Raw genomic sequence first — 10,601 nt, forward strand, 5'->3', positions numbered from 1 at the left:
AAGTACACACTCAAGAAGCTCTCACCATGTACAATGCCCTCACCTTAATCATCATCTCTAAAGGCTTCCTGCCCACTCTTTTTTGTGAGAACATATGCATAAGTTTAAACTATTTATCACAGTACTGTAAATGATATGCTCTGTGTCATGTGGAGTATACTCATCTCAGATAAGTGAAACTTCACAACCTCCTCTTAATACTGTCCTGTCTCCTAACTCTGGTATCACCATTTTAGTGTTTGATTCTGTAAGCTTTCATATTTTAGATTCATTGTGGTCTTTATTTATAGCCCCTCCTGATTAGTGATACTGAGCTGTTAGCTATGGTATGTTTTCTTTGGAGAAACGTCTATTCAGGTCTTTTGGCCATTGTCAATAGGTTACTTGATTCTTTAAAAATTATTGAATTGTAGGAGTACCTTGTATATTTTGGCTGTTAACTCCTTTTTTAAACATTACTTGCAAATATGTGCTTAAATTTTAGAGGTTACCTTTTGATTTGGTTTCTTTATTTGCTGAGCAGAAGTTTTATAGGTTGATACAGTTCCCTTTACCTATGTTTGGTTTTGTTGCCTGTGCTTTAGGTAGCATAGCTAAGAAATCATTGCCATTGACCAAAATCAAAAAGCCAGAAACTTGTGTTTCATTAGCTTTTGAACAAAGTGAATGTGTTATATAAATAAATAAAGATTTTGATAATTTTATGAACATAATATTTAGAAATGTTAAGGTAATGTCTGAAGAAAAGATGATACTTCAGAGTCACTGTAGAGAAAAATATAAGTAACTTATAAGTTCCTAAGTGGGCAACATATAATATAAAACTTAATAATATGTACACAAAATGTTAATTAATATCAGTAAAACCAAGGAAGAAGAATCTTAAGGAAAAATAAAAGCATATAAAAAATTTGTTACTCTCCAGAGTAGAAATGAAGAGATTCTGTTTTGGTCATCATAATTATTTTTTTAAGGTGAAGTTGACATAATATAAAATTAACCATCTTAAAATGAACAATTTAGTGGCATTCAGTACTTTCACAATTTGTGTCACCACCACCTCTACCTAGTTCCAAAACAGTGTCATCATCTCCCAAAACACTCCATGCCCATTAAGCAGTTGTTCTCTATCCACTACCGCCCTTCTCCCAGGCCCTTGTGACAACTAACCTGAATTCTGTCTCTATGAATTTACTTATTCTGGACATTTCATATAAATCATAATACCTTTCATATCTGGCTTCTTTCACTTAGCCTAATGTTTTTAAGGTTCATCTATGTTGTTGCAAGGATCAGTACATCATTTTTATAACCAAGTAATATTTCATTGTATGTATATATCATATTTCCGTTTATGGGCAGTTGGGTTGTTTCTACTCTTTGAGTATTGTGAATAGAGTGAACACATGTGTACATGCTTAGAAGACGACGTAGTGCACTTGGATTTAGCAATAGATTCTTAAGACACTAAAGTCACAACCAAGAAAAGAAACATTCAGTAAATTAGACTTAAAAATAAAGACTTCTGTGCATTAAAGAACATATCAAGAAAGTGAGATACAACACAGAAAATGGGAGAAAAATATTTGCAAATTAGATAGCTGAGAAGAGTCTAGTATCCAGAGTAAACATAAGTAACTCTTAAAATTCAATAACAAAAAGTCAAAAGAAAACTCCAATTTTAAAAAATGACAGATGAAATGAATAGACACTTCTCTAAAGATGATATACAAATGGCCAACAGGAACTTGAAAATATACTCAAAATTACTAATCATTAAGGAAACACAAAAGTATAATACAATTTATCATGTCCTCAAATAAGGTAGACATTCACTTTTTAAAAAGGATTAAAAAAGTATTAAATTTAAGACTTCATATGCCAAGAAGAGTTTTCACTCATTCATGTGATTAAAATTGATACTAAAATTTAATATCTAAATTCAAAAGTCAGCAAAATCTTAACTCATTTTATCTCTTAGATTGTACTGTTGGCAAAAATTTAGCAGGGTTAAATGCTTATTTGTTGAAACCGTGGGGTGAAACTCCCTGAGCAAGTAGAGTACTAAATATACATAGTAGGTCCAGGGCCCCAGAACAGAGCAGGGCTGAGTAAGGAAGGACTTAGCGGACTTAGACAGACAGGATCCCACTGACACATGCTATATCCAGCAAATCTTTGTGTAACATATTCCGCTGTGTTAGTGTAGACACTTCCTATTTTTGGTTTTTACCATACTGAATTATTTTTGGCATGAAATCCCACTTTCATATGCTAAATAAATATGTTCAGACTTCTCCCCTTTGCTTTGAATATAATGTTTCCCTGGTCTAATATAGGCAATCATAATATTTTGTGTTCATAGAAAACCTTTTATTCATGAAATGTCAAGCACTTTGGCAGAATAAACAGTTCTAATGATTTTTCCAAGTCCCTGAGGTCTCAACTACATTAGAACTTGCAGTTTTCCTGGGGTACAGAACAAATTCAGGCACCATCCCAACCCCCTTTCCACATTAGATAAAATGCTAGAGAGCTGCACACTATGAGAACTCCTCCAGGAAGCTGAGCTACCCCGTTTGAAAAGTTTTCTTATGCTTCCTCCCTCCTCCACAAACTCTACCAAGGCACTTAGCAGAATTAGCTGCTTGCATGTTTTCAAGCTCCATTTCCCCTGTTCAAATCTCTACCATGGTTTAGTTGTTACTTTTATGAGCTTTGCAATTAGAAAGAACTGGATGTGAGTTTTGGCTCCTCCACAAACTCACTGTGTAAACCTAGGTCTCAGTCTCAGTATGTTCATCTCCAAGCAATTCTAACAATGGGGCTGACCACAGGGAACTGTTGTAAAGATCACAAGATCCTGGTGTATCATAGATGCCTCTGGTCCCAGCTACTCAGAAGGATCCTTTGAGCCCAGGGAGTTGAGGCCAGCTTGGGAAACCTAACAAAACCCGTATCTTAAAAGTAAGTAAGCAAGCAAGCAAATACATAAATAAACAAACAAATAAATAACCCCCAGAGACAGTATATTACAGTTCTTGGGATAGGACCTGGAACAGTGGGTACACTCATCATCATGGGACATCATCATTAATAATGTCTGTAGCATAATGGTTTCATCATTGTAGTTATCGCTACCATTTGGTGGTTATAATAGCTCTTTCTATGTACTTGCTCATGTGTTTTTCTATACTGAGTCGCCCTAAAACACATAAAGACAGGGCTCTTAGCATAGGACCTTAAATGTTGGTTGGATTTTTGCATGACCTACTTTTGTTCACAGCACTTTCAGTCCTTTACCCACTTTCTAGACATCTTATAATCCTTAAATAATGAACAAATGATAGTTTAGACTTGGTTTCAATCTCTTTTTCCTTGCACATTGTTTATTCAGACCCTGTCAGTGACACTGACAGATTTAAAATTCAGCTCAGGCTAAAAAGATAAGTCAAATGGGCTCACAGCCAAGGGAGGAAAAAGGAATCACTTGGAAGCCATAAATAAGATCATCCAATCTGGAGGAATAAGACTAGTCTGTTTATTACTATTTCTTTTTATCTGAGTTGCAACGTCTTGAAGCTACTGAAATTTTACCATATTATTTTTGCCTATTGACAGGAATTTGTGGAATCTCAGTGTGATGGGATTTAAAGACCCTGAAAAAGTACAAGCCAATGTTTGAATTTCTCTGTAGTAATGTTAGCAAGTACCTTTGCAGAGGATCCCAGGGCTTCTTAGAGAGCCTATAGATCAACAACTAACAAGTGTCAGCTGTGGGATTGCCAAGCATTTTCTAAGCAGCAGGTACTTTTTAGGTTCTTTCCAGATGTTATTTCTTGAAACAGGTCTGGAATGTGCACCACAAAATCGGTCACTGAGGTTGCAGGTAAGAGTGTTTGGTTTAAGTAACTTAAACATTATTTCAGAGAAGAAATGTGAAGCTAGATAGCCAAGTTCAGTAACTCCATGATGTCACCAAAGGTCCTGACCCCTTCCAGCCACCCCTGCTACCATCGTCAGCACATTGGTTCTCATTCCTGTGCTTGTCACCTCCTGGACTTGAAACAGCTGCCAGTCCCCATGGGACTGTGTTCACCAACAACCCACTGAGAAGCAGGAAGTCAATATACTTTTCCTCTTGGGGCTCTTTCTGAAGACTTCTGTTTCTATTTCTGTGGTTATTACTATGTCCCTGATGGCAGTGCTAGTAAAGCAGAATGGGATTCTTATTGGTTACATTAGGTCAACTGATATTTGCTCGCAGCAGATGTCCTGATCTTCACAATGTGGAGAGATCTCTGCCAGGAACCTGGATCCAAATTCCAGGTCCTTTTTGCAAAGAAGCTACTGAGTAGCTATTTGGGTAGACATAAACTACAAGTATCATCACCAATTTATAGATAAGAGATTAGAAGTTTAGAAAACTTAAAAACTATCCTCAGTGCCACATGGCTCATGCCACCATCAAATTAAGCATTGCTTTAAATATCTGAGGATGTCAATAAAATAAGGAGAATCCTGTAGCATCAGGGATCAGGGCATTCCAGAAGCAAATAGTGTGACGAAGGGTGAAGACAAAAGGAAAAAGTATATTTTTACACTCCTCCAATATGCCAAGTAGTGCTATTTACATTGTTTCAGTAAAACTTAAAGCAACTGATTTTATGGAGGAGGCTCAGACAGGTTACACAGTGATTTGAAACCAAGTGGTCTTACTTCACAGCCCTTGACCTCTGCACCTGTCGGTCTGTACATGCTAACAAAATGGGGTGTAGGGGATCAAACCTTACAGCAGGAGCTGGAAAGCCCAGGGACTGCTCAAAGTAGAAAAGGAGGAAAGGGTTCCTCAGGAATCTCTTCCCTCCTCCAATTAACTTCCCTGTGTTTTCAGACTGAGTGGATAATCTCAGTCTGGTCACTCAGAAACAGCTACACTCTGACATTTTCCCATAAAGTTGGTAATTTAAATTCCTGTTTAAAATGAGTCACATCTATGGCCACCTGGGCAACCTGGTGGTCGTGAGTGGTGTGGGGCCTGGTAGACAGATCCAAATTACCTAAATTCTGTGGGAATTTGTCCTTTATCCTAACGGTTTGCCAGAGAGAGGAAGTCAGTCTGGAACTTTATTTTGAGATGAGATGTTTTAATAATTATATCTACAAAGCTCTTACTGCCCGATCCAATTCTCTGTGTGAGAATTTCCTGTGACTAGGATAAAACACAAGTAATGAAATGTTTAAAAGAGCAAATATCAAAAGTATCTGTCTAGAAGTTTCTGTGGGGGTAAGCATGAGGCTTTGTGGATAAGTGAAGCTTCTGAGGCAGGAAACTTTGATTTGGAATCCCAGCTTTGTATTCACCCCCTTAAGATTGTCAGTCTACTTCATTTCTCAGTGTCCTTTATTTGTAAAACCAAAAGAGACAAAACTGACCTGTTGTGTGTTTGTGAGCATGGAGCAGGGTATAGTCAGCTGAGCTGCTTGATACAGTGGGTCCAGGCTGGCTTTTCCTGCCCTGAGCTCCCCCTCAGCACGCCTGTGTCCTGCCTCTCAGCTCAGGGGTAGGAAGCTGACCTGCTCCAAGGCCCAGCCTTCAAGGGAAGCTGAGCAGGAAAACTGAAGTCTCTCTAACATTGGGGGGTGATCACTCCAAGCCCCCACGTCCCAGGTCAGACTCTACCATTACAGCCAAGGGAAAGCCAGTTGCATATAAGTGGAAAACTGCCCTGGCAGTACACAGATTTATAGGTATTTCTAAAACTCCACAGGGCCTTATAGGGAAAGAGAGGTAGGAGTATGGTGTATATATCAGCAAGGGCTCAGATAAATCCATACCGCACTAGAACCACCGCCTAGAGAAGGCGAGGAAACAATGAAGAGGCAAGAAAAATATCTTCCAATATTTCTGAGTAGTGGCAGCAAGCCACAGTTACAGTTTAGATTATATAAATATCCCCACAAAGCCTCCTGTGTCCAGAGGTGGAGATTTTAGGGGGTAAGGGGATCAGAGGGGTCTGTGCTCCTTGATGGATTCATCTGCTGGTGGATCCTCAGCTGAAGGTGTTCTGTCACTGGCGTGACCTGCAAGGGGCTGAAGCTTCCCAGTCCTCTCCTCTCCCTGCTTCCTAGAAGCTCCAACGAGACCTTTCGTTGGTCAGACCCTGCCTTTTCCAGCCTGAAGCCAGATGCTGTGGACTGTGACCTCTTTAAGTTGAAGATGGTGCGTGTTTGGGCCCAGTGATGAAAAAATAGCTAAGAAATCCACATACACTGTATTCCGTTTCTCCACCCTCCTCTCACTTGCTCTGTCACAGGGAATGGTGAGGTTTGATTTTGGAAATTCGTATATGCTTTAAAGTGTTTTGATCGTTTTCAACCCCATTACCTCCCTCTTTCCTTCCTCCACGTTTCCCCAACTCCTTCCTCACCTCCAGAAGTCTACCTTCTGGTTTCCTGTCATCTCTCAATTATTTACTTATTTGTTTGGCTGGTTTCTCATGTAAGACAAAACAAATGTTCAACTGTCTGAGTCTGGCTTAGTTTGCTTAGCATGGTGCTTTCCAGTTTTATATATCTCCCAGCAAATAATATGATTTTATTCTTCTTTATGGCTGAATAATGTGCCATTGTACATATACACCACATTTTCTCTATCCATTCATCCGTTGATGGGCATCTAGACTTTTTCCACACTTAGCTATCATGAACTGCATCTCTAAAAACCACAGCCTGCATGTGTCATTACAGCATACTCTCGTTAATTCTTGGGGAATATACAACCATGCGTAGTTCTACTGAATCATATGGTATTTTTATTTTTAGTTGTTTGAGAAATCTTCCTGCAAATTTCCACAGTGGTTGTACTAGCTTACATTCTCATCAACAAAGTAGAAGGATTCCTTTTTCCCTGGCATTCACATCAGCATTTGTAGCTTTTTGTGTTCTTAAAAACATCCATTGAGACTGGGTAAGATGGAATCTCAGACTTGTTTTGATTTGCATTTCCCTAATGGCTCAAGAAATTGAATTTCTTTTATAAATTGGCCATTTATACTTCTTCTTTTGAGAACTGTCTATTCAGTTCATTTGCTTATTTTTTCATTGGGTTTTTATGTGGGGGATTAATGTTTTGAGTTACTTATGTACTCTAGACATGAAACTTCTATCAAAAGCATAGCTAGCTATGATTTTCTCTCATTCTGTGGGTTGTCTTTTCACTGTTATTTCCTTTGTTGTGTGTGAAATTTTTAAGTTGACATAATTACATTTGTTGATTCTGAATATTATTTCCTGTTCTGTTGGAGTCCTGTTCAAGAAATTCCTGTCTGTGTCTAAGGCTTCAAGTGTTTCCCCTAGGTTATCTATCAGTAGTTTCAAAGCTTCTAGTTGTATATCTAAGTCTTTGATCTATTTTGATTTGATCTTGGTGCAGGGTGAGAGAAGGATTTAATTTTAATCTTGTGCATAAGATACACAGTTTTCCTAGTATCATTTGTTAGTCTGTCTTTTCTCCAGCATGTGTTTTTTGTTCCTTTGTCCAAAATCAGATGACTTTAGGTTTCCCTAACTTTTTATGCACAGCCTCCAAAGGAAAAGTTGGGAAGATTTTGTTCTTTCCGAAAACTTGGATGGTATCTCTTTCCCTAATCCAGAAAGCAGATGTTTTGACTCAGCCTTAGAAGAGAATGTCATTGTATTTACTTATCTATTTCTACAGAAGTGTTTGAACAGTTGAAATGTGTGGATCCTGCCCAGTGACTATTTCTATACAGCATTTCATTTGGTTTCATTTCTTTCTTCTTTGCATAGATTTCTGGCTTAATAAGGAATGACTGGATACTGTAACTTTTTGGCACAAATTCCAAAAAAGAAAAAAGGGGGTCTTTTCCAGGACCAAACTATTTGTGCTCTTTGTCTGGGTGGTGCCACCTGACCCCCTGGGAAGGGTAGGGTTTCCTCACATCCATCATGCACACAGAGGCCGTGTCAGAAGCTCCAGGCTTCCGTGGCCCTGGCTCTGAGCATTATTCACTACGCTGTGTTCTGAGGACGCACAGACTGTGAGGAAAAAGGTGCATTCCTGCCTTGCTGATCAGGACACTGACCCTTTTGTGAGCTAAATTTCCTCTCCTGTTTCTGGGCCTATGACCTTCCGTGACTAGTGAGAGCCATCTCAAGGGTTAGCTTGAAAGGTACTTTCTAAAAATATTAGCCCAAAACCATCAGCATTCAGATATGAGTAAAAAGATATGTCTGTAACAAAGTTAGACACAATAATATGTCAGGACGTCAAAGTACATTTTGCAACACCAGCTTATGTAGTGGCTGATGTCAGAATTTACTTGATGCTAATCTAATAAAAGTGTACAGGAACTTCACCAAACGTGGACCCAGCACAAAGAAAAACGCTATCATTTATCATGATTTTTTTGTTTGTTTGAGCTCATCATTTACCATTTTGAGAGTATTCCAGCTGGATTTATATACTTTTGAAAAGTCTCTCCTTATCTGTTGATGTCAGATTTAGATAAATTTTTAAACAGGTAGGACTTAGCTGATCAGAATTGGAGTCAATCTGTAGGCCTGGAAATTTTGTTGCAGGCCTCAACGTCCACCTCTAAGGGGAAGCTTTTGGGAAGAATAGGGAACAGGTCAAACTATTCCACTGCTTGAGATTTTTATTTTTCTAAAATTAATGAAAGCACTCATCTATCATACCTGATAAAACATTGAAGGCTGAATTGACTTCAAGATACTCCCCAATTAAAACTGAAATTTGTTTTTATATGCAAGCACAATACTAGGAATTCCAGATGTAGGTGATGATAGGGCCCAGAATAGCGTATGTGAAGAGGATTTGAGATAGCAGTTATGAGGGTAGTATACTATGTCTAAAAGGACAATCACAACTCCACACCCCCTGGGGATGCAAATATGGAAGATTGTCTTTTTCAGTAAAAGTCAGAAATCCTGATACTTAGGGAAATCTTTAAACAGTGACCACTAATTCATTTTTTAAGAAAAGTCCTATATGCATGTGAAATATAATAAAGTAGAGTAACTATAACATGCCACAATTCATCATGTATTTCAAAATAACTAGAAGAGTCTGAAGTTTACTAACACATAACAATGATAAATATTTAAGGAGATGGAAATGTTAATTACCTTAGTTTGATCATTATAGTGGAACCCTGAAATTCATGGAGGTTACATTCCTAGAGGACCTAGGAATTGTGAAAAACCACAAATTTCAGATATGGTCAGAAAAATGCCTATAAATGCCTATTTTAATAGTTTAAACCATAAATATGCTATGTCTTCTGCACTTATATAATTTAATTTAATAAAATACTATATTAATAAAGCCTTACAATGTGCAGACCATTTTGGCAGCATCTTAGGGACACTAGGGCTTTAAGAAGGACAAAACTGAGAACACTGGAGACAACTGCATGTGGTACAGCAACCTGCTATGATGCAGGGATGCTGCTGCATCTGCTGGGTTACAGGCAGCAGACAATCAGCTACAAGGAGAATTGAATAATGCTCTCAGATCAGCTACTTACAAATCTCCTGCCAAAAAAAAAATTGTGGAAGATATTTACTGCTTCTGTAAAATTGCAGGGGTTTCTGCAAACAATTATTTGTTAGGTTTTAAGGAAAAACCCATGGACAATGGAAGCCACGAACTCTGTATACTGTATACATTATTTATATGTGTATTGCATAATCAAAGTCTAGCTCATAAAGAAGTAAAAATATTACATGATAATTAAAAAAAGTTTGACTGGTGGATTTGGGCTATGTGATTCCAGTTTTTTTTAAAGAGAAAAGAAAACAAAAGAACAACAACCAAGACAAAAACAAAACAACATAAAAACAATAAAAATGATACAGAATTTCAAAACAAGGTGATAGGAAAATAACAATGGCTGTTATGTTACATATTGTTATCTTCAAGGAAGTTGCTCAGATTACTAGATGTAAGAATGCAAGATTGATCAAACAGTTAAAGAGAATAAAAGCTAATAAAAAACATTAGAAATGATACAGAGTTTCACTAATCAAGGTAGTAGGGATTCAACGATGGTTGTTATATTGCATATTGTTGTCTTCAAATTAGTTGTTCACATTACCAGATATAATCATGCAAAACTGATCAGAAAAAGGAAAATTTAATCATTAACTCTTTCTTTGAATAAACCAATAGACATCAGCAGTACAATTATCCCAGCTATCCTTGTATACACACACACACACAATTTATGGGTGTGTATATATATATATTATATATATATATATTATATATATATATATAATATATATATCCCTTCCTTCTTTCTTTCTTTTCTCCTTTCCCTCATTCCAGTTGTTCCTTCCCTTTGAGCAACTTCTTTCCTTTTCACAATATCTATTGTACCTTTCGGGGTTTTATTTACTTTTTCAGGTTCTTATACTAGGGAGACAGTATGATGTTTACATTTGCGGGTCTGATTTGTTTCACTCATGAGTATGGTCTCTACAACAAACTGGACCTTAGCGATTTGTCTCTGCCAACGTGAGCTGGGACTCAGGACTCTGGAGGCATAGTGGAC

The sequence above is a fragment of the Chinchilla lanigera genome, unplaced genomic scaffold (assembly GCF_000276665.1).
Source record: "Chinchilla lanigera isolate Chin_1 unplaced genomic scaffold, ChiLan1.0 scaffold00031, whole genome shotgun sequence".
NCBI lineage: Eukaryota > Metazoa > Chordata > Mammalia > Rodentia > Chinchillidae > Chinchilla > Chinchilla lanigera.